A 23,173-nucleotide genomic window follows, 5' to 3' on the forward strand; every position below is an offset into this window, starting at 1 on the left:
CCATCAAAAATTGTTTAAGAAGAGGTGTACAAATCCATATATAGACATTAAAAATATTGCACACAGGCCCTTCATTTAGTGGAACTCTTCAACTCCAAGGCAGAATCCAAAAAAGTTAAAACTACGTTGCGTATGACCTTAACATGAAAGTCAAGAAATTTTACTGAAATTCTAAAGGACATTATGTACTCCTTTAATTAATATACTATTATATGAACCTTTCTCCTTCCACAGAAGCCAATTTGGATATAAAAGCATAAAGTGTACACTTAAACTTGTTTTATTTTCTTCCTTGCATGGTCATTTCAACATAAAAGTATTTGTACATACATTTTAAAAATTTGTATTATGACAAGGGATAATTTTCACTGAGTGATTAACAAATTCTTCAAAATTCTAAACAAAATATGATAAATCTTCTACAATTGTTTCTATTAAAGAGCTTAACATTAATGGACTGAAGAAAATAATGCATTCCTTTTGAAAATAAAATAACCTAACAAAACCTGCTTCAGCTGTGTATTGTATATGAATATCCATCCACTGATCTCCAAGTAGACATGATTGAAGAATTGTGGTTCTATGAACTATCATTTGGCAAAGAAAAATTCTGTACATTTTAGTTTTAAAATTTGGTCATTTTTTGTATAATTTTATAAGGAGCTCTCCTTCTAAAGGAGATCAATATAGTCTAAAAATGGCCACAACCACCAGCCATATATAAATTTCCTTCTTATGAATTCTGGCATGTGGTAATTTGAAGAAAAAAATGAATTGAATCTAAATGATCTAGGCCACACTAATGAAAATTTTTGTTCGTCGGACCCACGCGCTTATTTAAACAAAACCATACAAATAATATTAATTTCAATTTCTCGCACCATAGGAATTCTGTGCTATTTTCTGTTCCATTTCCGCTCTATTTATTGTATTTTATATCTGCTTACTCTGTAAATCAGAAAAAATATAATTGTCCGCTCAAATTTTCACGCTCCGCCTAAAAAATTGCCCAGCAAAGAGTAATAATATTATCATTTAACTGCTTGTACTTTTTTTAAATCAAATGTCCGACGAACAAGAAATTAAATTGGTGTGGCCCTACATAACTTTTTAAGCTTTGTGAAAAATGGTAACACTACATGATTGTATATATAAAAAGAATAAAATTACATGTACATGCATTAATATAAATTATAAGGCAAAATAATCCATCTTTAGATCTATGGTATTGTTGATATAATATTCAGACATAAAGTTCTTTAATTTTCTTTATGACTAATGCCTTCATTTTTTTACTTCCTTAATGTCAAATCAAATCCTTTAATGGTAGTGCTTTGGGTCATGTTGCTGTGAAGATACATCGGAAATATGCAGTTTTCTTCTTCTCCCTGTCGTTTGGAGTTTTAAGGTACCGAGATAATACCTGAAATTAGAAAACATCATTTCTGAGCATTTAAAGCAATGTAATCAAGCAAATTCAAATAATTGTGGTCCCTCGCTTTCGGTGTCTTAGTTTGTAAGGTGCTATTATATATAGCATATTGTGTTAAATATTAATTCCCTATCATATATTGTCAATTCCAAAGCAATATTTTGAATTAAGGTCAAATAAAAAGGTCAAGGATTATAATCATTCCAAGGTCCGAAACATCTCGATCTTGTCTCACAAAAGGGACATCAAAAATGAAAACCAAAATCAAAAGTTACAATGAAAACAAGAGGCCCATGGGCCCACATCGCTCACCTGAGCACATGGACTAGTTAAAAAAACACAAGTCAGCTCAGTATTGAAGTTTACTTGTTGGGGGGGGGGGATGAAATTTTTTAATACTTGAGAACTCGCTTGATTAAAATTATATGTTATACATGTACTGCTGAAAATTCACTTCAAGTGAGTTTTTTAACTGTAGATATAACTAAAAATGGTTGGGAGGTGGATAAAATATACACTATTTTATACAGAATAAGTCCAGAATTAGGAATGGAAAGGTAGTTGATTGACCAATGCTAGAAAATGGAAAAATTTTCCCCAAAAGTGCGCAAACAATGCCCCGTAAATTCCACCTTTTTTGCATTACGGGACCTGTAGCGTTAGAGTCAGACAAATTATAAAACCATAGTGCTACAGATCTGCAGCTAAATTTTGCCATACTTGAAAAGAAGATTTGTCCTACATATTACTTGATCTCCCATTGTGACCCCTCGTTAACCCTCCCTAAACCCAAGAGATCATGTTATGAACAAACTTGAATTAACTCTGAGGATATTTCCATATTAATATCACAATCATAGCTTTGCTGATCTTGAGCAAAGGATTTTAAAAAAAAATTCCTATATATTTCTATATAAAAATTTGATCAGCCAGTGTGGCCCTGCCCTACCCCCGGGTGTCATGATTTGTACAAACTTGAATCTACACCACCTAAGGATGCTTCGACAAGAGTTTTATCTTTCCTGGCCCAGTGGATTTTTTAAGATTTTTCCTATATATTCTATGTAAACCTTTGATCAGCCATTGTGGCACCGCCCTACCCCGGTGAGTCTTGTTTTCATTGTAACATTTGATTTTGGTTTTAATTTTTGATGTCCCTTTTGTGAGACAAGATCGAGATGTTTCGGACCTTGGAATGATTTTAATCCTTGACCTTTTTATTTGACCGGGGCTCACCTGAGCACATTGTCTAGGAAAAAGCACAGATCAGGTCAAAACTGAAAAATTGAGAGAGGGGGGGGGGGGGGTACTTGACAAAAGATTTAAAAAATTTTCACCGCTTGGTTATGATTTGAACAAACTAAAATATACATTAAGGGGGTTGATTCCATATAAATATCACTAATCATGGCTTTGAAGTACTTGAGAAGAAGATTTAAAAAGATTTTCATATATATTCTTATGAAAGAGTTTCATCGGCCATTGTGGCCCCATCCTACCCCTGGGGGTCATGATTTGAACAAACTTGAATCTACACTACCTGAAGATGATTACACATGAGTTTCATCTTTCCTGGCCCTGTGTTTCTTGAGAAGAAGATTTTTAAAGATTTTTCCTATATACTCCAATGTAAAACTTTGATTGGCCATTGTGGCCCCACCCTACCCCTGGGGGTCATGATTTGAACAAATTTGAATCCACACTACCTGAATATGATTCCGGGTGAGTTTCATCTTTCTTGGCCCAGTGGTTCTTGAGAAAAAGATTTTTAAAGATTTTTCTTATATACTCCTAGGAAAACTTTGATCAGCTATTGTGGCCCCATCCTACCCCGGGGGTCATGATTTGAACAAACTTGAATCTACACTACCTGAAGATGATTACACATGAGTTTCATCTTTCCTGGCCCAGTAGTTCTTGAGAAGAAGATTTTTAAAGATTTTTCCTATATACTCCTATGTAAAACTTTGATCGGCCATTGTGGTCTCACCCTACCCCTGGGGGGTCATGATTTGAACAAGCTTGAATCTACACTACCAGGGTCTGACAAATCCCATTGCCCGACGCCCGGGGCTAGTGAATTTTTAAGGGGGGGAGGCAAGTGAATTTTTTTAATAGGTACATGCCCGTGGGCAAGTGACTTTAAAAAAAATCAATAAATATTTTTAAAAATGTTATAGGACAGGAGTCTGAAGTTCTTATCGTGAAATTCACAATTTTGAAAAAAAAAAAAAAAAAAATCCGGAAAGAAATTTTCCTACCTTCAACTAATTTAAAATACACCATGATGGCAATATGTTTTGGGGGGACACACTTAAACTAATAGATCTGGGCTTGGCCTAAAAAATCTCGCAACAAATTCAGTATTCGGAGCGTTTTACTATTTATTCAAGTTAAGAAATCCAATCTGCTTGACGACTACAGGCCGTTTCTGGCCCTTTTTCCACTTTAACAGCTCATCCTGGACTCCATGCCACTAAACTGGAAGTAAATCTCGCAGTGTATATTTGACGTCTATGAACATGATCATGATGATGAAAGCTTGTTCAAATGAAATAAAATAAATAATTATTCAACATATTTTGATTCAGTTATTTTAAACATATTTAAGAAAACTTTAAAAGTTATCAATTCTTTTTCTTACTTGTAAGACGATATGTACCAGGGACAGATAATTCTATTTTTACACGGTGCCAAATTTAAATCATTGAAAAGCCAAGTCAACAAAGAGCCAAACAGCTTGTCTTACCGACCTGATGAGGCATTATTTTGTTTTAAAAATATATTTTTTTTTAATTGATCACATATGGAAACATAATATTGTACATGAAGATTTACATACAATTTTTTCTTTTCTTCAATTACGTAAAATATTCACTGCGGTGTTCACTTCCAGTTTAGTGGCATGGAGTCCACTCCATACTCCACTAATCAACCTCTTTCAAATGACACCAAGGTCAATGACTTTGTGACCTTGACTGTGACCTTAATGCTAAAAATAGCTTTTTCCAAACTTTGTTGCCGCCGGGCGCATAGTGTTTCACAAACACATCTTGTTTTTTTTTATGGTCTACTTACCCTCTATACTAGTACTGTGTGTACATCTGTCCTCCACATTCAGCTTAAGTACAGGATCTTGGCTAGAAGTTGACAAAAATTCAGGATACCTGTAATTTAAAGAAATATCAGTAAGAATGTGCTGCAAATCACATATTCCATATAATATCAAATATGACACTATACCGGGGCAAAAAAAATATACATGACTGTACTCATGTTTCCTGTCACCTGACCTATCCTCCATTTTACTCTCCGAACCTCATAGTTTTTTTTTTCACGTTTTCATTTTTTTTGCTATTTTCCCGAAATGTTTAAATCGGCCAACAATATTAAATGTTTTTTACAGATGAGTTTCAGAAGCGTTTTAATACAAAACTTGGGCAGACCTGTCAAAAAAATTATTGAACATACCAATGAGAAGTATGAAAGCCCTAACACCAACTGTGCAAAAGTTATAAGTTATAACTAAGGTTGAAGAGTGATATATTTTTGTAAAAGTGGTCAAACTTCAAGGTCAAGAGGTCAAATTTGGTGGTGGTGGTACCCAAAGAAAGGTCTTGTCACAAGAAATACAAGTGTACAGCAGTGAAATATGAAAGCCATAGCCCCACTCACTCCAAAGTTATGAGCAAGGTTAAAGTTTTTGAGGACAAACAGCCAGATGGACTACAGGGCAAAATCTATTTACCAATACGTCTTATTTCAACTATGGAAGAGTTTAAGATTTTAGTGCGCTCCTCTGTAAAAAAGTTGCAGAGTGTACAAATCTTTCAGGATTTCTGGGACAAACGTAAAACATAAACATGTAAACAATATGTTGGATGTCGATGAACAAATCCTAACAAAAATCAAATGAATCATTTTATTGTTGTGGACTTTATACATGTTATATGCATGAAGAGTAGAAAGGACAAAAATATCAATTTTTATCTATTGTTTATCATATGTATTTAATTATCATCTAAATATAATTCACATGCTTTGGAAATGTATTTTATTATTGGATGATAAATGAGATGGGAGTCCGAGAACATAACAAGGGATAAGCCTATAGCGCAACAAACATGAAGGTGAAAAAATTAAATCTCAATATGTTATGTCGCGACTACCAATGAGTACCTCGCAGTTATCTAACTTACCTCCGCTCTTTTGCGAGGGAGTCAAGAAAAGTCTAAATTTCTGGGGGCAAATGACATTGTTTACATTAGTGACAATCGAATGATTCGAACAATTTAATGCCAAAATCACGATGTTTTGCCAGATATTGAATTCCAAATAGTAGATTGTCAAATAAGGAAAGTTAAGAATATTTTATATACTGAAAAATGTGACGATTTTCAATGAAAATTTAACTATAAGAGTCCGCTTAATTAAACATATCTTTAAAAATGTGACAATTTAGGATTGGCTCCTCTCAAAAATGTATAAGGCTGGTTCAGCGATTGTCTAGCGAGGTATTCCACCAGGATTTTTTACTTATCTGTCCTTATAAATGCTACAATGATCGATCTTGCATTAATTGTATTGAATAGCACATTGCTCCCACCCAACAGATGATTCCTACCTCCTTCATGAAAGAGTTCAGCTAAGTTAAGTAATCGCGATATCAAGTATTGTATCAAAATTTTCCGAAATATTTCATCTAAAATTAAAGTATACTTTATGTAAATCTGTCAAATCTCTACAACTTATACATATCTCATGAAGATTGAAGTTTTTGGCCTGTAAAATATAATACACACGCGAAAAAGGGCAAATTGAGTCATTTTTTCACACTTTTAGTGTTGTAAAATTGGACAAATTTACTATTATCAAATTGAATCGGAAGAACACAATCACTTATATAATTATATAATTGATAATTTTAAATGTTATAAAAGGTTAGATTTATTCATCCTTAGAAGTATTTTAAAAAGACAATGCACCAGGATATGGATATAATAATTATAACCTCTTCACCATGCACGTTCTCATTTTGTTTACTGCTGATTAGAGTGATGTCCCTTTGGTGACTATTAAAGTTAAACCTGCTCGGCTTGAGAAATACGGCTTGAAAAATATTGTGATCTATCGATGATAATATTTACAATCGATTGTCGCCAATGATGGGCCTATCGATGATAATATTTACAATCGATTGTCGCCAATGGGCAATTACCAATTTCAAGTTTTATCATTTAAAGCCAATATTTAAACAATTAAATTTACTGCAGGTGTAAAAATTAACAGTTTTCAAAATTAAGTGGATATGATACGATTTTATCGATATATTTATGTCAGCGACTATCATAACAACACTACACACTTTTTAAAACAATGTTTTCAGTTATCTAAAATGTAATGGGAAATGAATAACTTCACTTTTTATTTTTTTTACCCAAAATTTTCCCAGTATTTCATATTAAAATTAAAGGATTTAAGAATTTATGTAAATTTAAATTTCAATGAAAATTTTTATATATATAATTAAGAAAAATCTCTCAACAAGGATTGTCATTTTTACAAGCGTTTTTAAAATCGGTTATGTGTTTATAAATATCAATGAGATTTATGAATATAAAAATGAACTCCTGAAATAGAGTTCAGCTAACAAAAATTAAAGAAAATTTTATGAAATATTTTAAATTCCAAAATAATGTAAAAGTTCATGATGGCAAAATTGAAGTTTTTGGCCTGTAAAAATAATACACAAAAAGGGCAAATTGAGTCATTTTTTCACACTTTTATACTACACAATCACTTATATAATTATATAATTGATAATTTTAGATTTATTCATCCTTAGAAGTATTTTAAAAAGAAATGCACCAGGATATGGATATAATAATTAAACCTCTTTGCACGTTCTCATTTTGTTTACTGCTATTAAAATGTCCCAAAGTTAAACCTTTTAAAAAATATAATTTTATGATATAACTTTTTTCGATAGTCAGCGACTATCATAACAACACTATACACACTTTTTAAAACAATGTTTTGAAATGTATGAGTGGGTCTTCACTCCACTTTTTTTTTCAAGTTTATCCTCAAAGTTTGCATACAAAATGAAATATACTATTTTGATTTCCAAAATTATGGAGTAAAAACCCAATAAACCTTTTAAAAAATTATAATTTTATGATATAACTTTTGTATCTTTTCGAGAAAAACTTGAAGTCCACTGAGTCAATGGTCATATCACAAACATGATTTAAATGCCAATCCTCATCAGGACTTGTGTAGCATAGTGGTTAGCTTGCTAGTCTCAGTAGAGAATGCTACTCAGGATTTTTATTGCTAGGGTTCAATCTAATGGATACATGTACCACATTTTTATATCTGTGATAGTCAGTTGGTGAAAAAACTGCAACAAAAATTGCGTACAGATCTCGAGACACGTGGATATATAGGAAGTTGACATCGAATTTGCATAAAAATGAATCTCACTACCAGTATATAATATGCCTCGACAAAGAGTGTTAAAAAATTTCAAACTTCTTGCTACCATAGTAGTTGCTGAAAAAAAAAACATAAAAATTTACACGCACAGATAAACAGGAAGTTGATGTGAGATTTCCTAAAAAAATAATGCCACCATTATCCCTCAATATGTAATGCCTATAGAAAGATAGACAGACATGCTAATTCCAATTTACTCCCCAAATTTGATTGAGAATGGGTTAAAATAATTGTATGTTGTTATTGAATATTCCTCACAGTTGACTTGTAGGTAATACTTATCATTGCTGACTTGTGGGGAATATTTCTCACTGTTAACTTGTAATACTTTTCATTGCTGACTTGTGGGGAATATTTCTCACTGCTGACTTGTGGGGAATATTTCTCACTGTTAACTTGTAATACTTTTCATTGCTGACTTGTGGGGAATATTTATCACTGCTGACTTGTGGGGAATATTTATCACTGTTAACTTGTAATACTTTTCATTGGTGACTTGTGGGGAATATTTATCACTGCTGACTTGTGGGGAATATTTCTCACGTAGGTTATATTTATCATTGCTGACTTGTGGGGAATATTTCTCACAGTTAACAATTTTAGGTAATATTTATCACTGCTGACTTGTGGGGAATATTTCTCACTGTTCACTTGTGAGGAATACACATGTATTGACCATTGCTTTACCCTTAAAACTTTGTTTCCATATAAATGTTGCCTTTGAACCCAACCAATAAATGTACACTTCAGTGTATATTGCTGACTTGTGGGAAACATTTATCACTTATTGGGAAATGCATTATTTTATTATACATGAACATTACAGATAAAAATTATTTTTCAACAAATAAAATAACTATCAAATCTTAAAAAAAATCAATCATCAATATTAATAATTGTATTGAAACTACATGTATTACTAATCTAATGTTTACAAGTCTTTTAAATCAAAGCACATTAATTTTAAAAACATTTGTTTTCCTTCACTAGATTTAAAACAAATTGCAAATTTTAATTTTCTCAGGTAAAAAAAATGTTCAAAAATAATTATGTTGAAAAGGATAAAAAGTCATAAAATCAGGAGACAGTATATATAAGTACTAATTTAATCATTGATGGATTTAATTGGCCAATGACTAATTATTATTAACCAAATTTTGATTATATTTTGTAAAATTTTCTGATTATTGTTACACAGTTAGCATGGTTAGCACACATGTATATTTTCTGACAAAAGCATGTTCATGAGGCTTTTAACCTACTTTGAAATCATGAATAGGACCATTTTTTTTTTTATTTTAGATATACCGGTTTATATACTTCTATGTACATGTAATTCAAATGCTTTTTTTTTTTAATCTGATGAGCAACGGAAGTACTGTAAACCAACTTTTATTTGAGTGGCATATCCTTCAGTTTGATTTAAAAAAAAGAAATAAAAATTAATTTTAATTTTAAAAAAATTTATTATTTCTCACGGAAATTAAGATTTTGATGATTTAGAAAACAGGTTTAATCTTACATAATTACTTAAAAAAAAAAAACCCTTTCAAAACTGCATATACATTAATTTTGCTTTATAATAAATTTTGATAAAAACAAAAAACACCACAAAACACAGAATACAGCACATTAATGAAACAAAAAAATTTTCTGTTTTTTGACTTGCTTAAAGCATTGAAACTTTTTACATTTTACTTTTAAGCATGAAAAATGATTTCATTAATAATTTATAAACTAAAAAATTTTCAAAACAAGGTAATGCCTAGCATTAAAATTTCAAAAATTTTGAATAATGTTTTATATATAATTTTTTTTTGAATGAAATGAATAATGAGGCTTTCAGCAAGACTAAATTTTTGTGATAATTTTCATTTTTGAATTTTTCGGCCCCATTTCTAAAATTACATGAAGAAATATTTTTCAAATCTAACTTCTTTCAAATACCTTCTAAAATGTTTTATCCCTAAACATTTTTACAAATTTAAGACTTTCTTGAAAATGCCCTTTCCTAACACCATATTGCCTTTTTTAATTCTCAGGTAAAAAAATACAATGTTATTACAAACGATATATCTTTACATTGGCTTTTTTTTACAGAACAGTTTTTAGACAAGTACAACTTTTTTTAGGAATTTTAGATATACCGGTTTATATACTTCTATGTACATGTATTAGGCTTCATAACATACATGATATCAGCATGCTTTTTTTTTTATTATTTCTGTTTTTAGAGCAACGGAAGTACTGCAAACCAACTTTTATTTGAGTGCAAGAAATATTTGCCAGTTTCATGATGACCTACATTTACTAGTGAATAGTAAATTATTAATTGCCCTGACTATTAATTTTGCTTTATATTTGTAGAGAATGTTTCCTTTCATTAGTCACGGAAATTAATCAACACAGATTAGATATGCAAATAAAAGATGACACAAATAGGGTACATGTGTACTACCTGGTAGTTGGTTTACAGTACTGCTCACATATAGAGTTCAAAATGAGATTTTACAGCTATCTTGACTTACCAATACTAAATCCTTCTGTTTCCATACACAAATCCAGACAAAATGCTTTCAGTTATAATACTCTAGTTCTTTACATCCTTCATGTCCATGCAAGCGTGTCTGTTGACTTTGACTCCAAGTCTCAGTCTCTAACATTTTCAAGAATAAAGTTGTATAATTTGCTCTTGTGGTGAAAACCCGAAAACCTGCAATGATAATTTTGCTTTCAGTTCAAAGATTTCATTGTATATTTTTTTTTTAAAGTGTTCATATCTTTACCTATAATTACAAGACAGGTATATCTCCACATCACTCAATAGTAATTTTTGACCCCATGCGGCATGCCAAAATTAAGACTTAATGTATGCCCTTTCCTGAACCATATTGTTAACAGTGGGTAGGTAGGTATGAAAAATATTTTACTTTTTTCCTTCTTGTGACATGGCCCAGAGAGCTTTCCCTTTTAAATCAACCGTACAATAACTGCGAAACAGAACACTTTCTCGTGGATGTTTGATGAGCAGAAACTGTTTTATATGCAAAAAATCAACGATACAGTACAACTTATTTTTAGGAATGACAGAAAACTGAATCAATACCTTAAATGATAGTCATTGAAATTGCATGATAGTGCTGTTAGTATTTATTTAAATTTAATTAAAATGAGAATAGAAATTTACAGCGTAAAGTTACCAGAGGCAGATTAAAAATTTTTAGAAAGGAGGAGTGGGTGCAGAAATCAAATGGTTTTCTTAAAAAAAAAAATAAAAGACCAAAATCAGGAAGCATTATCAGACCCAAAACTTTGAGCGCGATCGTTATATGTAAATAAATTTAAAAAGGTATAAATTCAGTTAAGCAAATATAAATAATTATGAATAATAGATATTGAATCTTAAAATCTCAACATTACCTTTCAATTTTATAACCAATTTTAAATTTTTAATATGCTCGCTATCATAAAAGCTGATCTAATTGTTATTACTATGTTTCTCCATTTCCTCCAATTCGCATTATTTTGTATACCACGCCCAATCATAATTCAATAGTAATTGAGGTTTTGAAAAGGATTTTTAGTTATTTTTTACATATGATTTTGTTTCTTATTTATTCCATCAGCATCTAAACCCCAAGGCCAAGGTTTGAATTGTAACAAATTTTAAAAATAAAAGGCTTTGACCATCTTTAATTAACAATTTAATGTGTTTAATAATACAATTAACTGATTAATTTAGACATTTTGAAATTACACTAAATAAATCCTTCCATTGGCAAATATTGTTTCAGCATTTTTTGGCCCAGTGGTTTAAGAACTATCAAATAAGATTTTCAAAGATTTTTCCTAATATATTTCCATGTAAAACTGTATTTAAATTATTTAAAATTATTTTTTTTCGGGGGTATTTACAATTTAGCGGCTTTTTACACTACCCAACAATGCACATAATTCATGAAGCTTTACTGCAAAAATAAAAAATGGAAGAAATTTACATATTGATTTTTACAATATATTTCTACATAAATGTGATACGCTAATTTATGAAATGCCAACCCAGTGATCATGAAATTAACATTTTGAAATTACACTATAATTATATACACATATTACAGTTTTCTGGCCCAGTTTACTTAGAAGATTTTTCAAAATTTTTCCTATATATTTCTATGTAAATTTCTTAAACATATTCCCCATTGTTTTCCCCCGGGGGTCATTATTTGAACAATTTAAATCTACATTATACCAGGATGCTTCCAAAAGTTTCAGCTAAATTTCTGGAAAACCCCAGTGGTTTTGAAAGAAATTTTTTTTTACCAAAGATTTTTGTATATATTTAAAATGTAAAACTATTGATTCCCCATTGACATGGCAAATTTTCAATTAATTCCAGCAAAGGGTAAAAAAAAAAACAATTTGAATCTACACTATAACAGGATGCTTTAATATAAGTTGAAGCTTTTCTGGCCCAGTTTTAATGAGAAGAAGATTTTCAAAGATTTTTTATATATTTCTATATAAAAAGATTCCATTTTGTGCAAACGCCCTTCCCCCGGGGGTCATGATTTGAACAATTTAGAATTTACACTAGGATGCTTCCACATAAGTTTCAGCTTTTCTGGTTAAATGGACTTGAGAACTATATATTTCTAAATATAAAACTTCGATTAAAAATTGTGGCCCCGCCCTTTTTCATGATGAAAATTTAAATTTACACTAATACCAGGATGCTTCAACATAAGTTTCAGCTTTTCTGGCCCAGTGGTTCTTGAGAAGAAGATTTTCAAAGATTTTTCCTATATATTTCTATATAAAATTTTGATTCCCCTTTGTGGCCCCGCCCTTCCCCCGGGGGTCATGATTTGTACAATTTAGAATTTACACTATACCAGGATGCTTCAACATAAGTTTCAGTTTTACTGGCCCAGTGGTTTTTTAGAAAAGATTTTTTCACAATGAATGTATAATAAATCTTTTCTTATTATCTTAATTTGAATAAGATATTGAATCTTAAAAATGTTTCAATTTTATAACCAATTTTAAATTTTTAATATGCTCGCTATCATAAAAGCTGATCTAATTGTTATTACTATGTTTCTCCATTTCCTCCGCATTCGCATTATTTTGTATACCACGCCCAATCATAATTCAATAGTAATTGAGCTAGGTTTTGAAAAGGATTTTTAGTTATTTTTTACACGATTTTGTTTCTTATTTATTCCATCAGCATCTAAACCCCAAGGCCAAGGTTTGAATTGTAACAAATTTTAAAAATAAAAGGTGATCTTTAATTAACAATAAGTATTTAATTAAAATGAATTTATTAGACATTTTAATTGGGCCTAAATAAATAAGTAGTGTGTTTTCAGCATGTTTAGTTCCCCGCCTAACTCTAAGAAGTATAGGAGCCGACCCTCAATATTTTTTCTGCTAATATCTTTCCATGAGTAAACTACTGTATGTATACTTTAAAATGCAGGCTTCATATTTTAGCGGCTTTGGTGCAGACAACAATGCACTAATTCATGAATACTGCTAAGAAATCATTTACATATTGATATATACAATACACCGCACATACATGTGTAGCGCTAATTTATGATTATGCCAACCCAGTGATTATGCTAAATTTTGAAAGCACCAAATTATATACACATATTACAGTATTCGGAATTCCAGTTTACAATTAGAAATGAAATCCCAATCTTGATCACTTCCATGTTTGAGAAATGCATATCTTACACATATTAATCAGAAATATTTTGACAGTGAAATCCTGGGGGAAAGTGGCAGCGTGCCTGCCAATAAAATGTTAAAATAAAATAAAAATGTTTTTCCTACCTACCTACCCTATCTTTTCTAAGGTTAAAATAGGAAACACTATCTATTTATCTTGGCCTTAGCAAAATAAAAAAAAATACTTATGATACATCGATAATGATGGTCTAAAATCATGAAAATATTTTCAGTAGGGCAATCAGGATGAATGTAGAACAGGGTGCAGGTGAAAGATAATGAAGGCAAATGGACACTATGCAAACCAACGCATGCGAAGAAATATATACAAGTAGGAAGAATGACTTGATAAAAAAACGATAACTAAATCAAGCTTTTTTTGGAAGAATTAAACATGTTAAATAATCTAACCAAGCTAAGAAATTTTAGCTACGTAAATCTATAAATGTACTGATTTCAATGGACCTTTTGAAAAGGTGGAGTTCTCTGTGATACATTTCTGACACTGAGTCAGTGTGTGAGACTGACATCGTTTATAAATACACGTACAGTTTAAGTCAGATTAACTTTTACAATTAATTCGCCCACACAGGCCTCACTAAACAGCTAAAGACCAGACAGTCGCACCGTCTAGCATAATTTGTATGGGCATGAGGAGGATAGTCGCGTTTCACAAAAAATGGGGACAAGCCTTAAACGCTTACCATATCCCGGGGGTGCTGAATTCATATAAATCCGTAGTTTGTTCTTACAGGATAGCCATTAGGCCTATAAACATGATACAATTAAAAAAAAAAATAACCGAGGTCTAGGTCGGGTCAAACTTTCCCAAAGTTTTACGTGCATTCATTATTAAATGTTACTTTACGAACGTCTGTAAGAAATAACTGCATGCATGATTTACGTAGTTAAATTAAGTTTTCAGCCTATAATATCTTTAAAATATGATAAAAAATCTACTTACCACATATTCTCGGAGCAGCCATTGCCCGCAATAAATTGGTATCATATGGGGACCAGTTTAAATTCCGCTGCGTTCCGAATGAACATTTCCCAGCATCCTCAAACATTCGTTTTACGGTGCAGTGAGAAAATTACTGCGAGTCAATTTTACGGACTTATGGGGATTTTTTCAAAAATGACCACAAATCGAATAAATATTATCAGTAGAACACGTAGAATTCAAAAAACCCCATGACCATATTTGTGGGGAACGAGAGAGTTCCCCACAATTCTGAACTTTCCCCATAAGAAAGGTCCTTTGTCAGGTGTGAGTTCCCCACAAGTCGGTGAGCGCGAGTGCTCTCTCTCTCTCGTAAAACGAATGTTTGAGGATGCTGGGAAATGTTCATTCGGAACGCAGCGGAATTTAAACTGGTCCCCATATGATACCAATTTATTGCGGGCAATGGCTGCTCCGAGAATATGTGGTAAGTAGATTTTTTATCATATTTTAAAGATATTATAGGCTGAAAACTTAATTTAACTACGTAAATCATGCATGCAGTTATTTCTTACAGACGTTCGTAAAGTAACATTTAATAATGAATGCACGTAAAACTTTGGGAAAGTTTGACCCGACCTAGACCTCGGTTATTTTTTTTTTTTAATTGTATCATGTTTATAGGCCTAATGGCTATCCTGTAAGAACAAACTACGGATTTATATGAATTCAGCACCCCCGGGATATGGTAAGCGTTTAAGGCTTGTCCCCATTTTTTTGTGAAACGCGACTATCCTCCTCATGCCCATACAAATTATGCTAGACGGTGCGACTGTCTGGTCTTTAGCTGTTTAGTGAGGCCTGTGTGGGCGAATTAATTGTAAAAGTTAATCTGACTTAAACTGTACGTGTATTTATAAACGATGTCAGTCACACACTGACTCAGTGTCAGAAATGTATCACAGAGAACTCCACCTTTTCAAAAGGTCCATTGAAATCAGTACATTTATAGATTTACGTAGAACACAATCCAAAACAAAAAGGGAAAATCAAAATTCCTTTTTTTTCACCCAACGTTTACAATCTGAAGTCATTTTGGTCTTAAAATCCTTATATGTGTCTCCATAAGTTCCCTTTTTGAAGATTTTTTTTTAAGTATTTGAGGAACGTTCCTCTTTATACACTTCAGATGCATTTGTTATGACCAGACTTTTGAGGAACGTTCCTTTTTCTACACTTCAGATGCATTTGTTATGACCAGAGATTTGAGGAACGTTCCTCTCTCTGAACTTCAGATGCATTTTTTATGACCAGACTTTTGAGGAACTTTCCTCTTTCTACACTTCAGATGCATTTGTTATGACCAGAGATTTGAGGAACGTTCCTCTCTCTGAACTTCTGGTGCATTTGTTATAACCAAACTTTTGAGGAACGTTCCTCTCTCGAACTTCAGATGCATTTGTTCTGACCAGAGATTTGAGGAACGTTCCTCTCTCTGTACTTCTGATGCATTTGTTATGAACAGACATTTGAGGAACATTCCCCTCTCTAAACTAAGATGCATTTATTATCACCAGACATTTGAGTAACGTTCCTCTCTTACAGATGTGCTCATACAGTTTGTATTTTTAAATACCTTATGAATGAAGGCATCAGGCATTTGAGGAACATTCATCTCTCAAATTTACTTATTACCGTAGGCATCTCATAAATTTTCAAATATTAGGCATTAGAGGAACGGTCCTCTTCCAATTTCAAATATTGATACTATATATACACCATGTACACTGGAGGAACGTTCCTCTTCAAACTATTGACACTGAATTTACTAGTCTAAACACAACATATTTGAGGAACGTTCCTCATCCAATTTCAAATATTGATACTATATACACTGGAGGAACGTTCCTCTTTCAACTTGACACTGTATTTACAAGTTTTAACACACAATATCACAAACGTTCATCAGTCAATTTCAATTGATAATACATACTACATGTATATAAACAGTACATTTGAGGAACATTCCTCTACCAATTCCTATCAAAACACTACTACCATGAATCTTAATACAATGAATGTTCTTCTCCCCATTTCAAAATTTGACACTGGACTGGACAAACATTCCTCTTCCAACTGTTGACAATGGATTCATGTCGAATACTCCTCTTCTGATTTCAAATGTTATTATATAACTTTATACATGAATCAGAGTATAATTGGATTTGAAGAAAGCTGTACACCCAGGTACTCCCTAACGTAAAAGAGCAGATAATCCTGTTGATTTCATAAAGTCAAATTTCAAGGTTGAGAATATTCTGACACAGAAAAATAATGTCTGCTTAAAATGTTGGGAACCCTTTGCTTTACAGACATCAAACTTAGTATACTGGTACTCCCAAAGGAATAAAGACCCCTACTGATTTTGGGTTACAAGGTGAAAGCACAAGGCTCAAACTGATCTAGAAATAGAAAAGTATTGTTTACTCAATATTTAAGTAACTTGAGATTCTACTGTTTGAAAAATAATTTAATGCACTAGATCTGTAGTCCTCCTAAGAAATATATGACAACTTTTAATTTGGGGGTCATAACTTGATCACAAGATCAAGTACGTGTCATTCTTGACAATTAATATTTTAGGAACTCATGTTTCACTCAATTTTGTGAAAAGCCTCTTATTATTACAGACATTAAACTCGTTGGTACCACTCCTTTAGGAGTATACATGATCACATTTTATTTTGAGGTCACTTCTCTGGATATCATATAGGAATGTATATCTCATGCTGAATAAAGAGTAAATGTTTATTTTTATTTTAAATGAGAAAAAAGGGCAACTGTTTGAATCGTGCAAGAGACATAAATCTACAACAAAGAATTGATCAAAAAAGTCATACCATTCCCCTGGTCCCCTGCATTTACTATTATGATATAAAACTGTTGTATAAAGCAATGCTTTCTTACACTAAAATAAACAATTTTCTTTAACAATTGAAATTTTATGATATTTATTAAATGAAAAAATCTTTCAGGAAAATAATCTTACCCTTAGCTTTTTTAGTATAGTTCATCCAAGATTAATTTATGAAAAGTCAGTGCATTGACCAGTAAATTCTCTATAAGTTGAACATCCATTGACATTTGAAAATCATGCATGTGTCTCTACTTACTTCATCACGCAGTTTTTTGACCAAAACTAATTATATAACTTTATCACAGTATAACACAGTATAACACACAGATATATCAATGTCTAATTTCTCCAATTTCGAATTCCCCTTCAAACGACAGTTGCATTTAAATGATAGCTGTTCACATGTGCAACTGCGATCCTTCCATACATATTTGAATGGAAACATGTGGTGCCACTAACTGAAGAAATGTCAATCAAAACACTGCACACTGATAATCTTGGGTGTGTTATCAGTCTTGGACACATCCATCTCTCAACCCTACCAAAATGTTCACGATTTCAAATCAGAAGATGATTATCACATCGAAAGATTGTTGAATAAAACAGGATGTTGCAGTTCTTCACAGTTAAGGATTTATTAAGGTATATATGCAAATAATATTATTATCAATTTATGAAAATTCTTTGTATGCTTTGTTTGCATAAAAACTAAACTAAAATATTTTATCAATAACTTAGTCAGAGTTGATCAATCCTGCTGAAATATAAGCTGTCAGACACTTCCAAATACCAGTAAATTAAAATGAGAAATTTACTTGAATTTTAGACAAAATGATATGCCCTGGATTTCAATGTAAAAGAAAACGAATACCCTCATGACACCACTTGCAGTAACATTTCAGAGAAATGATTAAAGTGTCGTAAACAAATCAAGTAAGTACCGTAGTCATAATTTTCATTATTAGTTGGGGAAATTAGAAATTCTATGAATTCCTATATAATATATGTTTTCAAATGCTGTACATGGCAGGAAATAGATTAATTATATTGAATACAAGTAAAACATGTTTAAAAAGCAGTGCCAGGGATCGACGGATGATTTTGCATTATTATGAGCGAAATTCGTTATGAAGATAAAAATACATAATTAAGTCACAGGGAATAAAAGCACTTCGCTGTAACTCAATTCAACATAAGTGTGTTGGCAAAAATCATGTTTTACTGTATTTTGTTAATTTTTTTTTTTTATCCATCATTTACTTATCTCAATTTATTTATTTATTTTTTTGGGGGTGGGAGTGGGGATGGGTGGGGTCCATGCCTATACTAATTTTTTTGGCTTCCTAACACAGGAAACTTTGATTGAGAATTTGCTCCTTAAAAGATTACCCCCCCCCCCCCTTGCCACTGAACGTATCCTATATACTCTCTAAAAATATGCAAAATATACATATTTATGTAGTGTTTTTAATTTGTATTACCGGGTATATTTTTAATTTGTATTAAACTGGCATGATTTAACATGTCCATGCATTAACTATACATTATTGATAAGAGACGAACACTCTATTTTGAATTAAAGTTTTGGACAGACCTCAGGTATATTTTATATGCCCAGTCAGTGTCTTATTTACTTTTTTTTAATAAAACATTAATTGATTTGATAAAGAGAACAATAGCTGTGTTTCACCTAGTTCAATCCAAAAATCACCCGTGCTTGACTAGATGCTCAGCACTGTTAATTCTGATGGTTTTAGAGCAGAGCAGAATACATTCAACGAGGCTCAAAGGAATAATCTAGTGTGTCAAAGAATTAATGTGTTTAGATGAAACAGAGCCGTATAGTTTGTTTATGTATAGCCAATGCTGAAATCTTAAACTCTGAGACAATTATCGCTACGTCGGCTTCACTAAGTGGTCACTGGTCAAATGTTTATTCTTTCCCAAGATATTGTTAGCTCTTTTACTTGTGTGTATGAACAGGAGTACTTAATATATTAAAATCATGTGTTTTTCTTTGCTAGCAATATAGTGACCTTGTCTGATATCATACCCTGCTAAAAAAAACATGGTAAAATTTTACTATAAATTGGTTATCTTGAATTATTATGGGAAAAAAAAGACACAAATTCAATAAGTTATTATACGCAATATTGTATTCTTTAAACTATATGCTGCGGTTAGAATAATAAGGATAAAATAAAAAAAAAACTAATTATAAAAGATTTATACACTTTTTTGAAACAATTTACCGGGAAATTTTTTTCTATTTTTAGAAAAATTCTAGGCATATTTTGTTGTGTTGTCAACTGCAAGGATTATGATCAAGGCTTACATGTATACAATTTAAAGAAACATATATAACAAAACCTTTATCTTAAAGGGTTTTTTTGTCTTTCTATATATTAATCTTTTCTAAAAAAAAAAATAAATAAATAATTTATTACAAACTCACATTTTATGTATTGCATTAATTGTTTTAATAGATTTTTAATATTAATCAAAGTGGAATGCAGTCCAAAATAGAGTGAATATGAAGTTTCTTTTAGTTGTCAATCATCACTATCCCACTGAAAAATATATTTTATTCTAATAAAAATCCAAAGGGGGCATCTTGTTTATATTCCTACATACACCTATTGTTAAGGATTAGTTTAATACTTTAACAATAACTTAAGTATATGCATTATCTAATTATAAATAAGTATTTATAATTCAGATCTTAAAAAAATTGTATATTAGTTTTACATGTTAATATGTATGATCGATCGGCAGATCATGTCTTGTGTACTCAGTGTCCGGTTCCTGATAAAAGAAAAATAGTATTACTAAAAATACGAGTAACGGTTTCACTAGTTGATACTTCCATCATTTTATGCATATAGCCGTAATTTTGTTTTATTTATTTATTAGGTTAAAGCTGAGAAAAAATGCACTATTCAGTTTCATAAGAAAGGTTTATTTTTATAACACATGCCTGATATGTACACCAATGAAATTCTTATTCTTAGAAACTCAGTGTTCCAGTGTTGGTGAATGTACTTTCAAAGAGTTGAAGAAAGTCTTCTTAAATTATTTCTACATAATGAAAGCAGATAAGACCGGGATTATATAAATTGACCTCGAGTTTTACAGATAACATAGACTTTTGACCTTGCTGCAGCTGGCTCAATTATTTAATCCCAAATGACCCACACTGCAATCCAAGATGTAGGAAATCTGTGAAATTCAGAGTGCATGTTTCTGAAATTAACAATTAAATCAAAGATAGTTTCATAATCAAAGTATCTATAAATTTTGAAAAAAGGGAAGGAAGATGAGCAATTGCCAATCAATAAAAATAAAAAATTGTAAAACTGTATTACTCAGTACAAAATTTCTTTTAATACATGTGCTAATAATTTAATAAAATATTCTAAATCAATAAAACATTTTTTAAGGGTTTTTTTTTTTTGGAAATATGGATTCTTATTCCTGCTTCCTTAAGATCTGACAATTAAGTGCAGGAGATGTTGTTTTCACATTATTATTATTATTTTTTTTTTTTACAAAATAATTCTGTGGAATGTTTCTTTGCATTTAATATGTACAAACCAGATTTTAGCCTGAGATTTGTTATTCCCGAACTAGAATAATTAGTAAAGTTTTACAGCGTATATAAATTTCATTACATTTTTTGTTTTTTAAATATATTGAAACTATCCAAATTTTAAGGAGTAAAATTTAAAACTCTAACAAGATCTTAATTCTCTCACTGTTTGAGTTCTGTTCTACAATGTAAATTGCTTCAATCTTCTGACTGCAGAGACATGTTTATCTATAACACGATCAAGTCATCATAGCATCAGCACTGATCTTTACTGTCCATGAAGTCACAGGGGACAGATAGTTGCCAGAGCTGATCGCCTATAGCTAGTGTTCCATGAGCATATATGATTGGCAGTGATTAATAACAATTACAATGTGAGCTGGGGCAAGGAAGACATCAAGTCTTTATCTTTAAAGTAGAGAATGATGCAGGAATTAGGGTTACTAGACAAATCCCTATTATAGAATCAATTCTTCAGTTTTAAGAAATACACAATAGTACTACAATATAATACAAATTTAGATTCAGAATGAAAATAGGTTCGTGTAAATTAAAGAATACATTAATAAAACCCATGAAATATTATATGACACCTACATGCACTATGGAAAAAGAGAAATAAATTTTAAAAAATGATGACTTATATTATCATACATGTATATAAAATGTTCATTGGAGGAGTATGGAGCTTAAGACCTATATATTATTATAATTTACATTTCCAATTGTCACTTAGTTTTTAAATTAGTGTTACATGCAAGATATAAAGGAGAATGATTTTTCTCAGACATAATTTGCAAATCAGAGTTATTACTGTAAACGTGTAACATTTGGCGGTGTATTCTTTTTAGCTTTTTGGCGGAAAGAAACATCCGCTAATTTAAGTACAACACTAAATGTCTTAAACATAAAACATTAAAATGCGCTAAATCATACCTACGCTAACTGATTAAAATATCAACTTCCGCCAAATATAGTACACTCTAAATATAAAACATTTACAGTATTTCATTAAAATAGTATGAGAAAGATAGAAAGTGTCAATTTTGCAATATTCTTAATACAGTATGGAAATGCTTTCATAATTCATGGGCAATTTAAAGTTCAAAATTTTAATTTAAGTTTTGCAATTTTTTTATATCGATTTTCCCAGTCTATTTAATTTTTAGATGATACATCAAAACTTGTTATTATGTACACATTGTTTCGATTATTCTAACTTTGCCTGAAACACATCTTTGATAATACAACATGCCGCTTTACTGAATGTGAGATTTTTCCTACAGAAGATGACACCCAAGAAACTTGTTGAGGCTGTTTTACTTTGACTGATGAAAAAATGCTATGAACCTTTGGAGACCAAGGAATTGGAATCGTCTCTATTATGAGGGAAAGATGTAACCGAGAAAGAAACATAGTTGACCTTCATCACAACTTTGGTTTAATTTCGTGGCAGAAAGGAAAAATACTGTGGGTATTAACCTGTTAATCAAGACATTGTAATATGTGATCACAATGCCATTCAGTGAAAAAGCCCTTTGAGTTGATACATGAACACTGCACATTGCACATGCTTGTTCCGAAGTGGAAAAATTTGTTTGTTCCTGTACCTACATGTAGTTTATATTATGCTTAAAGAAAGCCTTAATTCAAAAAGTACTTTATAAAATGACAAAATGATTTTTCATATATATTTTGTAGAGTGTGTACAGATAAAAAATGTTTCTATGAATATGTACTGCATTTCATATAAAAGAGAGAAATGTTTCCCAAATTCTTCATGTACGATAAAAACTAATATAATATCACAAAACACATGATAATTTTAGAGAGGAACGTTCCTTTAAAGATATTTTTAAGTGGGCTTTGCAATGTATCAACAGATATTCATTACAAGACAGAGGAACGTTCCTCAAATGCACGGGTTGCAAGCTTCATGAGGTATAAGTAATCAACAGAAATACAACCATTTGTGAGAGGAACGTTCCTCAAATGCCTGATTTAATATGAATAAGGTATCAACATATACAAATCTGAGAGAGGAACGTTTCTCAT

At 31.3% G+C, this 23,173-nt stretch overlaps 2 long non-coding RNA genes across 6 annotated transcripts; one reads left to right on the forward strand and one right to left on the reverse strand.

The window, feature by feature from the left end:
- Window positions 1-264: 264 nt before the first annotated feature.
- LOC134241076 (uncharacterized) lies at window positions 265-14,971 on the reverse strand. Of its 5 annotated transcripts, XR_009986578.1 has the most exons (5): window positions 14,634-14,971; window positions 14,374-14,437; window positions 10,459-10,643; window positions 4,511-4,599; window positions 265-1,423 (listed from the first exon to the last, which is right to left on the reverse strand). It is a non-coding gene; the product is annotated as an uncharacterized LOC134241076 (long non-coding RNA). The 5 variants fall into 5 exon arrangements; XR_009986577.1 differs by lacking the exon at window positions 14,374-14,437; XR_009986580.1 differs by lacking the exon at window positions 14,374-14,437 and having other exon boundaries at window positions 14,630-14,971.
- Window positions 14,972-16,288: 1,317 nt separating this feature from the next.
- On the forward strand, window positions 16,289-22,524 carry LOC134241075 (uncharacterized). Its single transcript, XR_009986576.1, has 3 exons — window positions 16,289-18,171; window positions 18,356-18,462; window positions 22,405-22,524. It is a non-coding gene; the product is annotated as an uncharacterized LOC134241075 (long non-coding RNA).
- Window positions 22,525-23,173: the final 649 nt, after the last annotated feature.

Source organism: Saccostrea cucullata, unplaced genomic scaffold (assembly GCF_032062105.1).
Source record: "Saccostrea cucullata isolate Sc308-1 unplaced genomic scaffold, CSIRO_AGI_Scuc_v1 ctg2890, whole genome shotgun sequence".
Lineage (NCBI taxonomy): Eukaryota > Metazoa > Mollusca > Bivalvia > Ostreida > Ostreidae > Saccostrea > Saccostrea cuccullata.